We start from the raw sequence: 20,416 nt of genomic DNA on the forward strand, positions 1-20,416 counted from the left end.
TTTATGGAGAGCTTCTCCCTTTCGGCAGAGGAGGTGGTCAAGACGAGTGAATAAATCTTTAAAAGAATAATGTTTTCAAAATCAGGCTCCTTGTCCTCGAACCCTTTGATGTATGAGAGCAATAGTAGGTAGGACACATAGTGAAATATACATGAGATCTCCCTGGAAGAGAATAGCGGAGTGGAGAAAATATTAGTGTTTACATCAAAACTCAATTGGAGCACTCGTTTCAAGATGATAGTTTATTATCCCGAATGCAATTTAGTCCCGCAAGGATGTTTCTTGTGTGTGAGCCGCGTGGGCTCGCTCCCAACCTCCTCCCCTCTCCTCCGCCTCGCTGCACCTGGGCGCTGCCGCCCCGAAGGATAATTCGCTCCCTCCCTCTCGCTGCAATTGCAGCCTCCTGGGAAGGGAGTGGGAAGGAAGAGCTGGCTTTTGGCAGCTTGTTTGTCTCGTAAATGCCACGGGCTGGCATCAGCTCGAGACATCTTGACCCCAGGGTGGGATGGATGGTAGGGGATGAGAGGATGCGGAGGAATTGCAGATGGAAGAGGTGTTTGGTTAAGTGGAGAGCTGGGTTTCGGTGCCTCTGCTCTGCCCTGCTGCCTTCGAAACCGAAGCAGCAGCAGTCCACGTAGCCGTGATAAATGGACGGGAGAGGCTCGCTCCTGCTCTCTGCTCTGCCGGGAGCTTCACGCCTCTTTGCTGAGCCTGGACCGCAGCAGGTCACCGGCGGGCTGTCGGGTGGCTTAATGCTGCACCACGCGACGGGGGATTTGGAGAGGAGAAAGCTCTGCCAGACCTCTCCTGCCTCTAACACGATGAGGACAGGGGCGGGCGGTGTTTCCAGACCGATGGCGCCAGCCTCTTCTACTGGAGACGCAACAGAAGCAGAGGTCTGCAGCCCTGCGGGGTGCACTCGCGCCTTTATTAGCAGCGGGTGCACAGTGTGACTTTCAAAGGACAGGTGGCAGGTATCTTTGGTAGGGCAGAGCATCCTGTAAGGCCTGCCTGGAGGAAATAGTTCCCCCAGACCATGCAGGTACCCATGGCAGCTTGCATGGCCTGGCTGTGCGCGATGCCGCAGCTGCCTGCAGAGCCCTGAGCATCCTCTGCAGCGCGGCTGGGCTGGGAAACTCTCAGTGTCCAGCTCAGCCAAGGTGAGGAATATTTTAAAGCCTCCTGGGCATGCAGTGCAGCAGAAGTGTATCATTCTGTTCACTCTTCTTCTTCTCGGTGCTCTTTTCTCCCGGTTATAAAGAGCAGCGTCAGAAATCACTCCTGCCTAGTGCATTTTTTCCTGCTATATTAGCCGCTCTGGATGGTGGGGACCTAAGCTGGTCTTGAATAATATTGGCTGTAATCTGTGCACATTTCCTGGGCTTGCAGTTGATGTGATTCCCCAGGGCTGGGGCTGTCAGGGCCGGCAAGTGTGATTTGCTTTGCAGGCAGAGGATGAGTGCCCCGAGCAGAGTTATTAGTTCTGCCGGCGGCTGCCGTGCGGGGAGCCCACGGGGCCGGGCAGGGATGTGTCCCCTAGGACGGGCACTGTCCTACCTGTCCCCTCCTCATCCTCTGTTTCCTAATGTGCAATTAGTTCTGTGCATGTAAATGACAGAACAGGAGAGAGGGAGATAAGTTTGATAATAATAATAAAAAAAAAAAAAGAATAATTTATTCTGCTGCAAATGCTTTGTTTTTTTTTGTAGCCCTGTTTCCCTCAGCAGCCCCAAGGTGGGAGGGAGGGAGGCGGTGATGTGGGCGCTGGGCAGAAAATGGGAAGCTAGGAGGAGATTTTCAAAGTCACCTGGGAGATGGGGATGCTCAGTTGCCATTAATTTTAATAAGAACAGGACATCTGTCTCGTCGCTGACTTTGAAAATATCAGCCCAAACTTTGCCTAACCCTTGGTTCCTCCTCCACCTGTTGTTATCTTGTAACGTCGCTTTGATGGCATTTAGCAATAAAAGCAGCTTTTAAACACGCGGGTGCTTCCCAGCCAGCTGCAGCGGTGGATTTATAGGGACCTTGTTAAAGAGAGAACAGCTTTTTTTGTGATTTCAGATCTGCTGCGAGGCAGTGGAGAGAACACTCCTCGTTTTTTTCAGGTGATGAAGAGATCAGCCACCGTCTCGGTAGCGTAGGGTCAAGAATATCTCCGGTAGATCTTTATTCTAAAAACCTCCTGGAAGAACACTCCACTTCCTCCTGGTGTAACTGCTCAGGAGCAGGCACGAGTTTCTTACGGCATCCCTCCCTCCTCCCTGCCCCGTGAATTTTCCCTTTCCTGCACCACCCAGCCCAACGTCCTTCAGCCAGAGATCCTGGGTGATCCTTCCCCAGGGTGTTTGCGACTTCCTTGGGATTTGGCATCCGCAATTGGGCTCTGCCGCACCTCCCATGCCCGAGTTACTTCTCCAGACCCATCCCCAGCTTCCTTGCAGCCCCGCGGTGGTCGGCCTGTGTTTGCCCTGTGATTGACTGTCTGTTTGCACACCCTGCTTCGCGGTTCCGCTGTCTATCCGCCGTTTGATTTCTTCATCCTAAGTGTATTACTTTGCAGCCGTCTATATTGAATTTCATCTTGCTGATTTTTCGGCTGTTTGTCTAATTCATCGTGAGTATTTTGATTTCTAATCCTCGCTTCTGGAGGGCGTGCAGCTCCTCCCAGTCTAGGCTCATCTGTGCAGGATCCGATGTGTTTTCTGCTTTATTGTCCCCATCCCCGCTGAAATGCAAACTGAACGGACCCCAGCCCGGGGCAGACAGGGGAACCCATGTGAAATGCCCTCCCTGGGGAAGAGCACGTGCTCGGCAGCTCTTCCTCCGGTGGGATTTCCACCCGTGGTGCAGCCCGTGTCGTCTTCCCTAAGTTCACTTGTAGGACGGTGCGAGATGCTTTAATGAAGCCAAGGTATATCGCATCTGCTGCCCTCCCCCCCGGATCCGCGAGACCAATTACACCGTCAAAAAAGGAAATTAAGTTGGTTTGACATGATTTGCTATTGACAAATCCACAGTGGCTGTTTCTTATCACTCCATTATCTCCTCAGTGCTCCCAAAATTGATTGCCGTGTAATTGGGCCACGCGTCTTGCGGAGGATAGGGCAATATGTGCACAGCCTGTCGGGCAGCGAGAGAAGTTGAGGCGAAAAGCTCTTTTTCCATCAGTTTTCAGGTTTTTCAGCCCTGGGTGTGCTCGGCATCGCTGTCATGGGAAGGGTGCTCAGTGACGGTGCACCCGGCCGCGAGCACCTCACTTGGAGGAGAAACTCTTTTGCACCAGCCTGGGTGGGCACCTTGGTCATTTCCATTTTGTCAGTGTCAAAAAGGCCTGCTTTGTTATTTAGGGATTTATGGCATCTCGGGGAAGCTCCGCATTGACCCAATTTACCCCATCGACTCCTAAATCCCAGAGGACCATGAGCAGGTATCGAGAGAGCTGCTCGTGCAGCTCGTCACCCCGCGTGCATGTCCCTGCGGTCCCGCCGCGCTCTCCCTCCCTGGCTCCCTTGTTTACTCTTATTATGAGCACCACGATTTAGTTTTATGACCCAGCGATCAATTCTCCATCAGGAGCCCTGGAAAGGCTACTGATGTGTTTCCAATAAATGGTACGTCAAGGAAAATATATACGATCCTGTCCTGTCACCACCTCGTTTCCTTCTGCGCGGCACCCAGCCTTCGCAAACGTTCCTGTCCGTAGGATGCAGAAATGGGAACGCGACGTTAGTTCAAGGCATGGCGTGCTGGTAACGAGGGGATATCGATTCCTGGGAGAGGAAATCCATGCAACAGGCAGCTGAAAGCTGCATTTCGTAGAGCAGAGCCCAAAGGGTGTGGGGAGGAGCGGGCATGGAAGGAAAAGAGGGCACTTGGGCTCTCTGGGCGCAATGGAGCGATGCTTCTGGGCACCCCGGGGATGGCCGTGGTGGCACCGGTGGGGACATCGGTCCCCTGAGATGTTGCTGCCATGCCGGAGGTTTGCAAAGAGCAGTGATGTCAGAAACGCAATGAATGTCAGGGAAAAGATCTGGAGGCTGATGTTAATAATTAAGCTTTTCTAATGAGAGCATCCGTTTTCCTCCAGTAGATGGATTCAGCCTTTCCCGTCCCAGTTCTGTTGTGCAAACTGAGCTAAGTTTTCCAGCTGCCTTTGTTGCTGGGGACAAAACACAGCGCAGGCAGTAATTGCCTCCTCTCGGCCTTCCGTGATGGACAGGCCAGAAGAGGACGGGAACAATTATATTTAATGTGCTCGCGCTCTGCGGGAGCTTGCTCCTGCCTCTGCGAGCCTTGGGCTTCCTCCTCCGGCAGCTAGACGCCAGGGATGCTGCAGCTGGGCGAGCGTTGTTGAGCAAAGTCCTTTCCGAAAGCAATCTGGGTTTTCACTTGGATTTACATTTGTGATGGTAGGAGGAGGGGACTGGAAACAGGAGCATCTCTCGTGCCCCACTTTTTGTTTTTTTTCTTTTCTCCCCTTTTCCTGGGGAAAATCCAACCTAAGACATTTTGTTTGAAACTGGCACATCAAAACATTGCAAATGTGGTTTGGTACAACACACCGGTTTGATGAAACAAAGGAAAAAGTCCCTGTTTCTGTATTTCAGCGTTGTGGAACTGATGATTCCAGAAAAACCTTTCAACTTCTCACCCTATCGCAAGATGAAAACAAATGTTGAACTACTGAGATTTCCCAGAGGAAGGAAATTCTGCTTTCCTAACACCTCTAACACTTACTTTTTGTTGTAAATCATTTTGAGCTCCACAGATGAAAAGCTCTTGGTAGATGCAAAATATTGCTGCTTTTTATTTTATTTATTATTCATCATGATAGTTCATGCCCAAGGAGGAATTCAGATTCTTTCCTTCTTTAGCTGCTGGGACCTATGAAAATCACCCAGCTATGGAGCCCGAACGCCTGTAGTTGCGGAAGAAATGGGGAAATTCATTAAAATTTCATCCTTTCTGGCTTAAAGTGTTTACTTTATTTGACCACCTCTGCTGGGGGATGTCTCCTCGCCCCCAAAGACCCGGTGGGCTCCGCGCCGCGAGGACCGGGCGCTTCCTACGTGCTCTTGGCACGGGACGGGGACCCCCAGGGGAGCCGGGGAGGGGGGAACAGCCGACGAGCTTTGCTAATTGCCAACTGCTCGCTGGATTTGCTTTGGCAGGAGGCAACCGTAGCACCTGCTCCCCGCCGGTCTCGGGAGGCGCAGGTAGCCGGGAAGTGGATATTAAAGGACGCCTGGCACAGCGCCCGCGCGGCGGCAGAGGGGAGGGAGCCTTCGGTGAAGTTTCCCCAAATATGCAATTAATTTTGACTTAATAAGACATTTATTGTATAATAAACAACAACCGATTCATGGAAAAATATTTATCGAGGATTTACGGCTAGGTAATGAATTTGTAGCTCAGTTTGCTTCGACTAGATTTATTTACATAGCAGTTAAACCTCAATCAATAATATGCTTTTAATAATCACTATATTTAAGTGGTATTTCAACAATGCTCTGTAATTAGGCCATGAATTCTGCTGTAATTCTTTAGATTTAGTATACTTTGGGGTTCAAAGTCTCTCCTTGATCGTGATGCCAGTGCTCCATTAACATTAATTAAGTGCGTGCCAATCAAGCAGAGAACAAACCTCACCGTGTGTGATCCGGCAGTGAATAGAAATAGGTTAGCGGGAGGGAGGCAGCTTGGGCTTCTTGGGATAGAGAGCAACTGTTCCACTCCAGCATCCTTCGCTGCCTTATATATATATATATATCCTCAGGTCGGTCATCACCAGAAATTGCTCGGGTCCTGGGGACGTAGGGCATGGATCAGCTCCTGCACGGGTCAGTAGAGCCCAGCGCTCCTGGTGGGTGCTTTTCCACCCACCTGCGCCACGCTCTCCTGTGATTTGCACCAATGTGGTACCCCAATAAAGCTGTATTTGCCTTTGAGATTCAATTAGTGGTTTGTGACCACAGCTCTGGTCAGGGGAAAGGAGGCCCCCGTGAGCTTGGGTTCATTCTTTGGCCCCAGGAGTGCCCTGGGGCTTGTTCTCTCTGTGTCTGGGCAGGGGTGCTGCACCGGGGAGGACACGGGGTGCTCATCCTGCTCCCGGGGCAGGTGGCGTGGAGGTCTCAGGGGATGGGTCCTGCCCTTGGGGGCCGTTGTAGCTCCAGGTGCAATGCAAATGACTGCAGGAGGGCTGGCGCTTTGCTTCCCTCTACCTGAGATAATTTTAGCTTGGCTTTTTAGTCTGGTTTAGTATTCCGCTGGGCGAGCTGATAAACATGAGCGTGGAGTGGGTGCACTTTAGAGCATGATTCTGCAAAGTTTTCCTCTATTTGCAAGGCACTTGGAAGTCTTTCTAGATGAATAATGCTTTAAATCCACATTTTTCTCCTGCTCTTGGTCTGTCTGTCTGTCTAATCTCTCTTTGTCTGGGCAATTGTGCCTCCTGTCTCTGTCTGCAGCCGCTGATAGCGCTCCTGAGATAGATACGGGTGTGTGTGGTTAGAAGACGTCTCCTGCATTCCTCTCCCACAAGGGACACTTGAAATGGCTTAGGAAAAGAAAAAAAAAAAGCCAAAAATATGGCCCTTCACTCCCCTGCTTCTGCCTTATTAGAACAGTGCCCTAGGCAGGAGTGCCGCCGCGCTCGGTGGCGGGGATGGCAGCGGAGGAGCCGATGCGCTGGTGAATATTTATGGCACCTGGAGAAAAAATTCAGCACAAAGTACTTTTTAATTCTGTGAATCGTCTCGGCTGTGCTAGCCGGAGGAGGGCAGGAGGCGGGTGCTGCTGGTGCCCATCCGCCCGGCCCCTCCTGGTGCCATGGGGCAGAGCCCTGAGCCCTTCGGGTTAAGGGATGGGCGTGCGAAGCCCCGCACAAACTTTCCCCGGGAAGGTGCCGAGACGGGAAGCGAAGCAAGGGAGCAGACAGGCAAGAAGGATGTGTTATGGTAATCGTTCTTCTTAATTGCTTTGACTCCAATGACCACTCATTTCTTATCCTAACAAAGACATGACATCCATCCGGTCGTGGCAGCAAGGCAAATCCCAAAGGTGGTTTCTCTTCTGGCTCTGTCGCCGACCCGGCCCGCCTCGTGCTGCTGTGTGGCAGGAGATAGCGGGGTCACACCTGGGGTCACAGTCCCAAAGGGGCTCTGTCTGATGAGCCCCGTGGGATTTTTAATTAGACAGGTTCCTGATGAACCCCGTGGGATCTTTAACTGGACAGGATCGTGCTGCTCAGCTCCACAGTTTGCACCGATTCCTCGGTAATCCCATGAGAGGAGCTGGTGGAGAGGTGCCTGTCGATTTTGGGGCTGGGTTTGATCCAAAGCAGGGTAATTGCAATGCCTGTTGCGCTCTGTGCCTGACACTTCGAGGCTTAGAAATGTGCCATAAAAGACCTGCGCACGGGAACTTGACTCTGAATCCAAAGCGAGCTGCAACTGGCAGAAGTGCAGAGCGTCGGGCTCAATCAGATGCATAAAGACAGGCAGGCAAAGCTGAGATGGGAATATGTTGCTTCAGCTGCGCACAGAAAGCTGCTGAAATTTTCCATATCAGAGAGATGCTTTACAAAAAGAGAGAGTCTGGCCTGGGGTTTGCAGGGAGGAAAACAACAGTGATGACGATAGCAACAACAAAAAGCTCCCTCTGCTTTCCACACTGGTGGGAATTGCTTGTTTATTCTCTTCCAGTGGCTTTCTGAGGCAGCGTTCTCCATTTACAAGTCAAAAAGCATCTTCCCATTTGGCCCTGGTGTGGCACAAGCTCTAGCAGCCCCCTGGGGACGTTGTGTGCCACCAAGCCACCCGTGGCAGTGGGTCCAGCCCGGCTGCATCGCCAGTGCAAGAGGAGGGCTGGGGATGCGTTTGGGCCGGGTTGATTCCAGGGCTTGCAAGTGTAGGACTTGGGGCTGTCTTGGAAACCCCCCGAGCTGTAGGGGAGTGTTGGGCAGGCTCCGAATTGGGCTGGAGACCTTCAAAAGCAACCCAGAGAGGAGAGAAAGGTGCAACATTGCCCTGCAAGAGGTTTTAAACTCCTCCTAGCCCTCCAGTCCGAGCGGGAGAGGTGTTTTAGGAGGGGAAACCTTCGTGGCCAGCTCCCTTCTCCCCAGCCTTGCAGCCAGGAGGCCGGGCTGGCCGGACACCGGCCCCGGGAGGACTTTGGCCTCGGTGCTGCATTGTCATTCCCCCGGCGCTGCGGCAGCGGTGGACACTCGGACATCAGTTGCATTAAACATGGGGTCAGTCATCTCCCTGCCTTCATTCTTTGTCTGTAATTCTGCATCTAATGGCAGCAATTAGTCACTGTCCAAGAAGGGATGAGCAAGCTCCTGGCTTGTCCCAGCTCTCTGACGGATCTGCTCCTCCAGAGGGAAGGAAAGGTCATTAGCAGAGGGTTAGTTATTGATCGGCCTGGGGGACAGAGGGGGTCCAGAGGTGAATCTCAGCACCTAGCTTAAGTGATGGGCAGGAGAAAGGAGAAGAAAAATCGGCTGGCAGCAGCCCCAGGGAGCCCACAGCCACCGTGCCACAGATGCAAAGGACAAATGCTTATTGATTGGAGAGGTGGTTTTGGATGTAGGTTATTTCTTTTTCCTCCGTAAAGCGGGGACCAATTATGGCTTGCGACTGGCAGAGACAAATGCCGCCTCGCCCAGCCTGCATTGCCTCGGGCCAGCCTGCCTCTCCTTACCGTGTGCTCGCAGCTGGAGCCAGCACCCTGCTCCCCAGGGTGGGCAGGGGGCTCCCAGCGCGTGTCCCTGGGGGAAAAGGGGCTCAGGAATGGCAGCTGGGCACCGCCAAACCCATTGGGAAACTGCACCAGTCTCCTTACTCTTGCCTGAGTGTGAGGCTCACACCCCGTGTTGTTATTACACCCCGTGTTGTTATTACACCCTGTGTTGTAACCCCTAGCCTCCCTTTTGCTTCTTCCTCCTATTTTATTGTTACCACCTGGAAGGAAGCAATGATGTCCCTGGAAGGGGATGGGGCAGGCTTCGGGCACGCACTCCTCTGCCTGCTGGGCAGAGCTCAGCTCTGTGCTGCAGCTCGGGGCTTGCCAAACGCCGTGGAGGAGAGCAAATAAGGAAGACGTAGCTTTGGTCGAGGAAAACCGCAAATCAAACGAAGCCCTGAGCGCCAGGCGGGGAAGGAGCCGGGTGCTCGGGGCAGTGACAGCGCAGGATCCGGGGCGGCATCGATGATTCGATCAGCTCCGCTCTGGCACTGACTTTAATTAAGTTGTGCAGCAGATAGATTATGGCCATTACCGAGTTCCTGGGAAGGAGCTGGGAGTGGATAAGGGCGCAGGGCGGGAGAGGACTGAGCTGCCTTTGGGGTGGGAGCCCGGGGGAGGCTGCTTGATGGCTTGGTTGGGCGCACGTCAGGGCCCGTGAAATGCCTGCCGGCCACCTCTTCCATCACGGCCGTGTCACAAAGAGGGATGAGGTTACCGACCGCGTCCACGGGGCTGATAAATCACAGCCCCCGGGCCCGGCGCTGCGGCACGCCGCCCGGGCAGAGCCTGGTACCCCTGGGCTGCCCTCCGACCGCTCGGGCCGGACCCGGTCGCTGATGAGCGGTCCCAAAAACCCATCCCGTGACCCCTGAGACAAGGAGGTGCCCGAGGGCTGCCCACGAAGACGGGGCACAGCAGAGAGCCGACCAGCCTACCCAACCCTTGCAAGCAATGCCGCCCCCGTCCCTCGGATGCCCCATCCTGTGGGGACGGCCAGCGGCTCGGGTGGAAAACGGGTTGGCTTCACCTGGAGGAGCGAGGTGGGACACCAGCACCCTGCCCGTGTCGTCTCCGCCCTGCGAGTGATGGAGCACGGCCCTCTTGGTGGTGATTCTCCCATCCTCGGGGGCTTCTTCGACCTTCAGCACCAGACGGATGGTGCTGCGGGCACGCCGGGGGGCGGCTCGGGGAAGCGCTGCCTTCAGCGCGGCTTCGCCCTTCTGATTTATCCGGGGGAGAGAGCGGTGCTGATGCACGCTGCCGCTCATAGATTATCTTCGTTCCGGCAGCAGGCAGGCAGACAGGAGAGGTAAACGGAGAGCCATCCGCTCCCCTATCCGTCACCTTCCCTCCGGCAGCGGCGGTGCCTGCCGCGGAGCCGTCTCTGCTGAGGGAGCTTTCCGTCTCCATCAAACACCGCAAAAAAAAAAAGTCACATCCTGCAAGCGGGTTCATGCGTCTCTCCGGGGCCTGGCGTGGCTGGGTCTCTCCCCAGCCTCCCTGGAGGGCAGGGAGGGGAGGACACCAAAATGCCGGAGAGGAGACAGGAATTGTCCTTTTGGGGTGGGGGAATTGGGGTCCAGGGCTCTGTTCAGCCAGGGGCTGAGCGGTGCTGGGGCTCGGGACACGGCAGTTCAAGCAGAGGAAGGTAAATCGAAGGCACTGGGGCCTCGGAGTGATTTCTTGCCTTGTATTTTTTTTTTTTTTTACCCTCTCCTCACTTCTCAGGCTGTAGTTTCCTGAACTGGGATTAATCCTACTTACTGCCCTCCTCGGGGAGCAGGGAGGCTCATTCTGTTCATGTCTGGAAAATGCTCCGAAATCCTCTGATGAAAGGCAGTTACAGATCACCAAGGATTTTCAGGATTCCCGCTTTTAAATAAATAGACGGGCTGACAACTGGTGGGAAGAGGCTGAGGAGGTGGATTTGGCAGCCGAGCCGTGTCGGGGCTCGGGGTGCTGGGCAGCCCAGCAGTGGGGTCCCTGCCAGCTGCCCCCAGCAAAGGGCATAGAGGAGCCGATTTTTGGAGCAGAAAGCAGAAAACCCTGCACCGGCACCAGGCAGGAGCATCTCGGGAGGAGGGGGGTGGGAAGCCTGAAGGCAAGTTTTACCTTTCTTCTTCTCTCGCTGCCTCGGAGTGCATGAATTATCCAGCCTTGGCTGCCCGGAGACTAGGATCAAACCCACACGTGGGGAGCTCGGGCTTTGAGGCTGGGCAGAGCGGGGATGCGGCGCGGGCGGGCACGGAGGCGTGAAGCATCCCTCGTGGAGAGCATCGTGTCTTCTGGGTCCGAATTTAATTTTAATTCCCTCTTTTTTGGAGGTGGTGGTGGGAAAGTAGTCATGCTTTAGATCTCTGTACGCTTATATATATATATTTATTTATATATTTACCAGCTGTATTCAAAATGTGCCCAGTAGCCCAGACATAATGAGTCTTTTCCAGTGCAGAGCGTGCAAAGCCCAGCTCTGCAGGATCCCAGGGCGGCGGCTTTGCCACGCGTGGCGGGCAGCTCTGGATGAAGTCTTTCCACCCAGACCTCCAGGGAAGATGCGAGGCTGTGTATCCCAGTCCTCCGTGGGCTCGGGGGGCTCCTGTTCCCATCACAAATCCGATCAGCATCCCGTGGCCGACTAGCCTGGCCTTTGGTGCGTTCAGAATCGCCCTGCGGCATGAGATGAGCAGAATTTGAATGCCTGGTGAGCAGCAGCACATTGAGTAGAAGCAGTGGGATATATAACCCCAAATGGAAATGATTTCCACGGGTAGAAAAAAGAGTGGACTGTTCTGAGCTACTGCGCTGGGCTGCTCGGTTTTGCATGGCAAGGACTTGGAGGAGAGAGCTTTATTCCGAGAGCAAGCTCGAGTCCAATCGTTAGGAAAGAAACCTACTTAGAAACAGCCAAGAAGTATAAAGATCAAAGTTGAAAATCATTTACATTTCATCAAGAGCTTGTGGAAGAAGGAGGAGAAAAAAAAAAACCCTTCAGTTATGCTGTTTTCTCAGTAAGAGGATATGATTTAGAATAGGAGGAAAACATGCAGAAATTGACGTTTCCCTGTATTTTCAAAGTGAGAATCGACTGCTTAGCCAGAAGTGTTACTTGAAGTGACATTTGTGGACACGTTGTGAAAATCCTCAAGCAGCAAAAAGCCGCGTTCAAGACGGCCACCAAATGTCACCGCCGAGCTGGCGTGCGCGCTCTGACGGCAGGAAGGCATCGCGGTGCCCAGGGAGACGTGGTGGCCGCGTGTGCCCCAATTAACCCGGCAGCAGGAGAGGGGCTGTGGCACGGGCAGAGGACGGTGCAGGCCTGGAGCAGATGATACTGAGGCTACCTGCAGACGTGGCTTGGTTTTGGGTCTCCTTTCGGTCTTTGGTGTCTAATATTCGGGGCAGGGAGAGCTGGGGGCACCCGGCACGAGGCGCTGGGGACTCCAAGTGCCACCGTGGTGCAAAGGGAGAAGCAGACGCGTGCAGTGCCTTGTTGGGAGGCAGTTTGTCGTCCTGCCCAACTCCTCTGAACATTCATTGTTTCGCTATCTGTAGCATTTTAATGCCTTTATAAAACGTTTCCTAACGACAGAAAGATAATTTGGCTAATGCAGCTCTGCACAATTAGGTTCCCTAGTTAACATCATGTTCCTGCGTCAGATGCCCTTTCATCTCCTAGCCTATTTTTCATACCCTCAGTAAATATGTTTAATAATCAATTGGCATATTATTAACGCACAGTAACGATCCTACTAAATCGAAGCTCAATCTTTATTTGAGACACTTACAGTAAATATTGACTGTTCTGCAGAATTATGGCACGGCCCTGAGCAGTCTGTTCCAATGGGAACTGGATCCATTTTTTAATACTAGTTATTGATTTTCAGCGAGCAAACTGCCTGGAGGCATCTGTGGTTTTCTCCTCCCTTGCGAGCTGTTGGGGGGTGATGGACAAGCACCAGGTACACAATTTCCATTTGCTCCATTAATTGTGCCATCGCCGGAGTGGAGCTGGGCGCTTCTCCATCTCCCTTTGGAGCTGGCTGTGCCCCTGCAGGCTCAAAGTTTCCTCTCCCTCTTTGGGATAACCAGGCTGATCGGTCAAACCGTACCGGGTTTGGTATGGTTTTGGTATTGGTATGGTTTGGTAGGGTTTTGCTATCGGTCAAACCAAACCCACACCCAGGACTCTCGGACATCCATCCATAGGTGTCCTTTTTGTTAGGAAGACTTCTTGCTCCTCTCTATATAGAGAAAACGGGGTTGTGTTGGTGGGAAGGGATCAGTCGCACGGGGTGGGATGTGCAGGGGCAATCACAGCCCTAGGAAGGGAGCTGGCAGTGGTCTAATGGGCAGGAGTATGTATAAATCCTAATTATTTCTGGGTGTGAAGGTTTTGTGTTGGTGTGCGTACGCGTGTCCTCACCGGCATAGCTGTGCTGAGTTAATGTGCCTTATGTTAGATGGATCTGGGGGGACAGAAAAATCCTGCTTTAAAACTTTAATGGCAAAATCCCAATTTTTTAATGTTTCCACGCTCCTGAGATAACAGGGAGAGGACATCATTGCTTCCCGTGCCTCAGTTTCCCCTGTGGTCCTGCCTGGCAAAGCCATACAAGCCCCTTGCCGTTGTCACGCACCCAGCAGACAACTGCCCCTGCCAAGGAGCCTGCTGAATTTTCTGCCCCTAATTGCTGCTCAGGAGCAAACCCAGCCCTGTTTGGTCTTTGGCTGAAGGCTCCCTGCCAGCTCCCATTTTCCTCCCCTCCTGTGACCTGTCCGCATGAGGCCTGATGAGAACTGGCACCCGCTTCTCCCCCCGTGTCCTTTCGGGCTTCAGGCAGGGCATCGCCCATCCCCGGTGCCGCAGGTTCCCGAGCGGGGCAGCTCGGCACGGGTCGCCTCACCCCAAAGACCTCGGACTTAGGTCCGGCAACTTCTGCTGGGGTTTTGGGTGCTGTGTCCTGCTTTGGGTGCCCTCAGGGCAAATTGCATTGGATCGAGTGCCCCCTTCGCACCTGGTTTTGGAGCTGGGATTTGGGAGGGTGGTGGTTGGGGCGGTTTTGGGGTGGTGGTGGTTGCTTTTCTGATTGCAGCTTGCCTTTGCTGGCCTCTGAGCCCTGTAGCAGCGCTGTGGAGCCTGTAGGGCTCTGGGGAGGGAGATGGCCTCGTGGTATTGCCATGATGCGGGACCTGAGAGCGATTTCCCATCCCCAGGAGCATGCCAGGATGGTGATCCCACCAGCACGACTTGTTGGGTTGATTTCCCCGGAGGAGAGGGTTTTAGCTCTCCCCTAATGCTTACAAAAGCCGAGGGAAAAAATGTTATCACCGCTTTTCCCTCGGGTGGGAGATGGAGATTAACCCTGTCGCATGCAAGACCTGTTGCCAAATGCCTTGAGGGGAGCAGCCAAGGCATTGTGCACTGTTATTATTTTTGCAAGAGCTCTGTGCTCTTCCATGGCGAGAGGTTTGAAAGGAAGGCTGGCCGTGGGTTATGGCATGGCACGTACCCTGCCCACGGGGTTATTTGGGGTGACTTCCCACACCCCTCTCATTCCACCCGATGTATCCGTAGAAGCAAAGCAAGCTAGGGGGGCACAAGGCTCGGTGCCCGTGCATGACTGCAAGCGGAGGTGTCCGTTCTCCATCTGAATCCTGGGGAGCCTCCAGATGCAGACAAGCCCTTACAAATGATGCCCCTTAACGACCGCAGCTAATTGCGGGGCGGTGGGCTTGTCCCCACGCCCACCGCCGGGGAAGGCTGCGCCTCGGCCATAGCTCATTGAGATGTGAAGTCCATTGGCGTGGCTGCCTGTCTATGTATATTTATGTAGAATACCTCGCGTCCCTGGAAGGTGCTGTTGCTTGTTATTTTGACTGATTACAGGAGAGTGACTGTACTACAATAGCAGCAGCCACTCATTAGCTTTGGCGTAGCGAGAGAGAAATCAGCAACTCATTCCAGCCACATCCGCCCCTGGAGGTGAATATTAAACAGGAATTGATCCCGGGTAATGAGAACACAGCCCGGACTGCTGCGATTAGCACCGGTAGAATTTTAAATAGTTAATTATTACAAAAGGCAGAAGGAGCGTGAGTTGGGGGGGGAGTTGCCTTTGGGGTGGCGGGCGTGTGTTAGGGGACGAGTTCGTGTTGTTGCGATGAGGTTTTTGTTTTGGGGGGGATGTTGGGGGTGTGGATGGGTCGCAATGGGCAGCCCTGTCCTTTTTGGGGGGTTCGGAGGTGTGTCATGGAGCAAACAGGCTCATGGGCGTGATGGGCAGGGGTTCAGGTTGCTGCTGGAGAGGAGCGCGCGGGGACGCGTGCATGCGTGCTCCTTCCTTTGGGCTCAGGTAAAGCCCCGAGGGCTCGGGGCAGGCTGAGCTTTTTGGCAGGCAGCGGGTCTGGAAAGCTGCGATGGGAATATTTTAAAGACAGCTCTTCTCACGTTCCCCATCTCCGCCGGCGTCCTTCTGCTGGAGCTGTGCAGAGACAAAGGGGAGGCGAGAGAAGGTGGCAGGTGCCAGGGGAAGGCACGCTGCCTGGAGCCTGGGGAACCATCCAGCTCAAATAAATATCTTTTAAAAAGAGAGGAAGAAAGAGAATTTTGCCCTTCTCCTCACCCCACGCCTCCCAAAATACCAAATCACCATGATTAAAAATTGACTCAAATGGACAAGCAGGCGCGGTAATTGATTGTGGCCTTTCATTCTTGCAGCCACACTTAATTAACCTTTAGACTCAAATACCAAGCGCTGGTTAGACAGAAAGGTGTGGGCAGGGAAGAGGAAGGCGGTGCCTGTTGGGAGCCCGGACTGCAAGGAGTCCTTCGGGGTGAGGACGCCCGGGTGGCACCGGGATGCTCCGGGGATAACACGAGGGTTGGGAATGGAGGTTTCCCTCTGCAGGGCTGCAGAAGGCAGAACAACTCAGATCTGGCTTCCCCCAGCGTGGTCCAGCTGGGGATGTTTTTGGGATATTTGGGTATTTATTGCTGTCGTGGTGCTTAGGGCCGTAGTCAGGAGCCAAGCTGTGCTCGGGGCTGTGCGAAACACGGAGCAGCCCCGGTGCCATCGAGCTGACGGACTCTGCTCCGGTGCTTTTGGCTTCGTGCTGTGAGTGCTTCCTCACAGCAGTGAAAAAATAGCACCGTAATTTCTGGCGAGGAGAGCTCTAAACGGACCCGCCAGGAGTAAAAAGCTGTCGAGTGAAGGCTCCCCTTATTTCCAGCGATGTGTCAGTCTCACGGTGCTGAATCTGGTGGTTCAGATGCTTGCAGAACTGTCTTGCTGGGGGTGGTTTCCGTTGACCAAGGGCAGCGTCCCGCTGTGTCTCCCCTTAAATCAGCCCCCAGAATCAAACCACGAGCATGCGGCAAGCAGGGACAGCTGTGGCCGTCCCTTTAGTGAAGAGCTCAAGAATAAATGTCCTAACGTGGGGTTCTGTGCAGCTTGGTCTGCCCACAGTGCTACCTCCGAGGCAGGCTTTCACAGACTTCTCCCGAGGATCTGAGCTTTTATGCGTGTGATCTTCAATGCAGAGCTCCTCTGGACTCCTTGCAGCATGGTTTGTCTCTGCTCCGTGCACTGAAAAAGCGCTTTGACCCGGGAAGTCGTTGCCAGCAGCAGATGGAGTGGACCTGCAGGCCAGCCTGGCTGTGCCCTGCCAGACGCTGGGGTTGTTTTGGCTCTAAATGCTGGGGTTTAAGGAAACTCGGAGTCCGCTCTGCAGCTGGGGGTGCATCAGAGGAGACGTGGGGTGAGACACAATGCATCGAAAGGGTTCCTGTAGGAACAGTGGCAGCTCTTGAATACCTGTGGGAATCCTTTCCTCCCAGCCATTTGGATGCCGCTGAGGAAGCCCGGACCCAAAGGCTTGGCCAGGGTTGGGCTGGGCGCGAGCCTGGGCCCTGCTCCCCCCGCAGGCTCCTGTCGGGGAGCTGCGTCCTCCCTGCAGCTCTTTCTGTATGCATCGCCCCGCCATCGGGGGCCTCGGGAGGCTCCGAGACAAATTGCATTTGTGCACATCAGATGGAGACTTTGGGGGGCTGAGCGGGAGCTCTCTGCCTTTTGTCTTTTATCATTAGGAGTCAGGGATGGAGGTGACAACGGAGCCGTGTATGAATGTGAAGTAAACAAAGCTGCGTGTGGGTGTGATGACATGTTTCTTTTGTCCGTAATGTATTCATCCTCCAAGTGCTCCAGGGTTATGCATTTAATTTGCTGTGCAGTTGGCAGCTTTAGAAGTGCTTAAACATCCAGCTACCCTCGCCTAAAAATAACCGAGAAGAAAGCCTGTGTTTTTCAGGAAGAGGGGTGGGTCAAGGAGACAGGTGGATTCGGCAAGCCAGGGATGCAGCGCACAAACCTGACAGGCCAGCCACTTTTCTGGTTATTTTAGTCTTTTCTGCTTCCCTTCCCCGTTGAGAAGCAGCTCTGGCCATGAGTGAATACAGCGGCAGGAGTAGGATGGGCTTTTTGCCTGCCTCCCCGGCTGGGCTCCCTGTTTCCAGCTTCACATCTGGTCTTTGCAATTTAGTTCTCACTTCCCAGCACCGTGGGACTCGGCTTTCACAGAGACAGAAAGCGAGGTGTCTGTCCTGCTACGGAGAGAAGTAGCTGGGTGCTTAGAGCTGGGATTTAGAAGATTTGGGCTTTTAATCACTCATTCTGCTCCTGTCTTTCGGTGTGATCCCAAGCTTTCTGGGCCTCTCAGCAGCTGTAATAATATCGCTTCTGCACAGGGGTGTTGTAAGAGTAAATATATTAAAGGTTTGGAGGCATTAAGGTACGGTGGTAAAGCAAGGGGACACGCACTCAGATACCTCAGCAGCTCCAAAGCTAGAAGAATGCAGCCTCAAATTTATTATTTTAATATCTCATGATTTCTGAGTCAACCAGAAGGGTCTGGGCTGATGTTGGCACAGAGATCTCTGTCTTGCCGCGTGACCAGGGCCACCGGAGCTGCTTTGGTGGCACTGTCGGTGCCGTAGGGTCCCAGCTCTGGGCCCATGCTGCAAGTTTCTGCAGTACCTGCACGGTGCCTTCCACTGTGCACCACTGGCACGACCCGTGCTGGCCATTTTGTGAGCTTTATGGCATCCCTCAGTGTTCTTCCTGAGTGTTTTGAGGCAAGCAAAGGCTCAGGGTCTGGGAGGTAGGTTGTAACGTGGATTTCATCAGAAGCAGCCCCTGGAGGAGCGTCTCCAGCTGCCAGTGCCCGCAGTGCGGCTGGTTGGGGTGCTCTGGGGTTTGGGGCAGGGATTTGAGCTGCTTGGCACTATCCAGAGCCTGTCCCACAGGGGTCAGGGCAATGCTAGCCAAAGACATCTTAAATCCCTCTGTTTGTTGAACCTAGCAGGGACACGGGCTGCGGCAGAGCTGTGGACTTGGTGCCCCTTGCGCAAGGGCTGCTGCCCACCCAAATTCAGCAGCTGGAGCAGTTTCTGAAATGCTGCCCCGCGTCTGGGCGGCTGCTGATGGGGGCGAGCTTTTGCTTCAGATCCTACAGAGGTTGGAAGCTCAAAGCCTTGTGAGCCCAGGGCCTGAACCCCCAGGAAGATTCAAATTCCCCATCCCTACTTTGCAAAAGCGCTGGGAGTCTGTCTGGCAAGACAGGTTCATTAACAAATTAATAGAATAATCAGCGGGGCTTTGTGTGCGTTTTGCAGATAAAAAACTGGTAACAGCATTCTTTGACTCTTTAATGGGTTGATAAGAGCCAACTATCTGCTCTGTGGCTGGGCTAATCGCGGAGATAACCGAGGTTAAATCAATTGCGGGGCTCTGGTGTGGGGATTCGCGGAGGGAGCTGCTTTTCGGGATGCGTGCAGGGGGAGCCCGAGGTTTTTAAGCACGATAAAAGGGAAAAGGGCAGCGAAGGGAGGGAAACGTAATGCTGGCTGTGGGGACATTTCGAGGAGCGCTGTGCGGGTCCTGGGGGACCTCTAGGAGGTTTCTGCAGGTAAAAAATAAGGTCGGTGAGGTTGCGGGGAGCCCAGCCTGCTGCCCGTCCTTTTGGCTGTGAGCGGAAAGAGGAAGGGGGTTGCAAACCTCTCTGCCTGGGGGCTGGCCCACCGTGAAGAGTCCCGTAGCTGACACCATTGACAGCCTTTTGCCACAAATTAGACCCGGAGGAAGGGTTTTTTCTGCCCAGCTGAGAAACCAAACTGCCCCCGGGCATGCTTTTTGCAGGTCCCAGCCCAGTAGGAACCCGGTGCCCCATCCCCGAAGCCCAGCAGGGATGGAGCTGCTTGCAGGTGAGGCCAAGGTGGGCGGCGCATCCCATCCCTTGGGTTAAATCAGGTGTCTCAAAAGGTTTTTGAGCAAAGACCCCAGCCTGTCTCCTCTCCACAGCCCTCTGTGCACCTGCGACTTGCTGCAACTGCTTTGCGCGTAGGGGAGCCGCGTGCTTTTGGAGAAGCATCATTTTACCTTCATAAATTACAAACGTGCGCGCTTGAAATATTGATAGCGCGGTAAAAGAGATCCTTGGGCTTGCCTCGGGAAAGCAGCGGTGCGGAGCAGTCGGGATTCGCGGCTTGTTTTGCTTCCCGCAGCCTCCTTTCCGGAGGTTTTTCGGGGTGCACCGAGGGACCTCGATGCGCGTTGGGCTGGAGCTGGAGGACTCGTCCTCACGTCACCTCCCTGCTGCCTGCAATTTGCTTTTCACAAGCTGCAGGAGCGGGCTGCGGAAAGTGGCCGTCAGGGCAGCGATGGGAAGCGCTCGCCTCTGTCTTTCCCTGAAGGGCTATTAATTTATACAATATTTGCTTTGTTAAAGAAAGGACATTGTCAGGCAGCTTTCAAGTGATGTGTGAAAGTGACTCTAATAAGATGTTCTGGGGAAGCCTGCCGGCAGTCCCGCCTCTCCTCCAAACCTCTCCAGATCTCCTTTGAAAGGAGCATCGGCAACCTTGATCCTCCTCCTCCACTAGCGGAGGCACTCGGCGCACTCACTGCAAACTTGCACGGCCCCGGGAGCTGGGCTCGGCAGATAATTGCCGGGAAGAGGAGTGTGAGCAGGGCTTGGCAAGGAGAAGGGGAAGGCACGGAGAAGGGGAAGGTTTCTTTGCAGGTGCAGCTGCATCTCGTGCTCGGTTGCGTCAATGTGGCTTGGAAGGGACAGCAGAGCCCTGTTTTTTCTGCCACCGAAGGATGTGGGGCAGGGTCGGTCTTGCAGACTGGTGGCTCCCCACTTCCAGCAATGCATTACTGGGGAAGGACGGTGCCACACTATGCCACAGCCACCAGCCTTTCCTAGCCCTGGTGCTAGGCTCCGTCTCTGAAGGGTTTTGGTGCTCCCCGGGCTCTCCCTGCCCTCCTTGCAGCGTGCAAGCGCCCGCCCAAGTTTTAACTACCGGGATTTAGCTGCTCTCGCTCGTACACCGCCTTTCTCCTCTCCAAGGGAAAGCAGGCAGTGTGGTCGGCTCTGCCCTTGAATATCTGCACTACACCACTCGCTGTGCATTCGCTATCATCTCCAAGACTGGGAGGAGGAATGGGGTTATTTAAGGTGCTGCTTGCATCCTTTACTGGGCTGTTTCGTTATGGGAAATGCAATCGTTCCCTCAAATATAGGAAACTTCTGGTGCAAGGAGGTGCCAGGATCGGTGTGTGCCACCCTGGGCACGTGTGTGTGTGTGTGTGTGTGTGTAAACCTTCTG

General features: G+C 54.0%; 1 protein-coding gene across 11 annotated transcripts in view; it reads left to right on the forward strand.

The window, feature by feature from the left end:
* OPCML (opioid binding protein/cell adhesion molecule like) overlaps positions 1 to 20,416 on the forward strand; it is a 335,964-nt gene that overhangs the window by 187,024 nt on the left and 128,524 nt on the right. Inside the window, exon 1 of one of the 11 annotated variants that reach the window (XM_066981366.1) lies at positions 9,773 to 9,791. The exons of the other annotated variants lie outside the window; for them this stretch is intronic. The gene's annotated coding sequence lies outside the window, so the exon portion shown is untranslated. Of the gene's footprint in view, positions 1 to 9,772; positions 9,792 to 20,416 lie in introns of those variants that run through there. 11 annotated transcript variants of the gene reach the window in all.

This window comes from Anser cygnoides, chromosome 21, assembly GCF_040182565.1.
Source record: "Anser cygnoides isolate HZ-2024a breed goose chromosome 21, Taihu_goose_T2T_genome, whole genome shotgun sequence".
NCBI classification, from domain to species: Eukaryota; Metazoa; Chordata; class Aves; order Anseriformes; family Anatidae; genus Anser; species Anser cygnoides.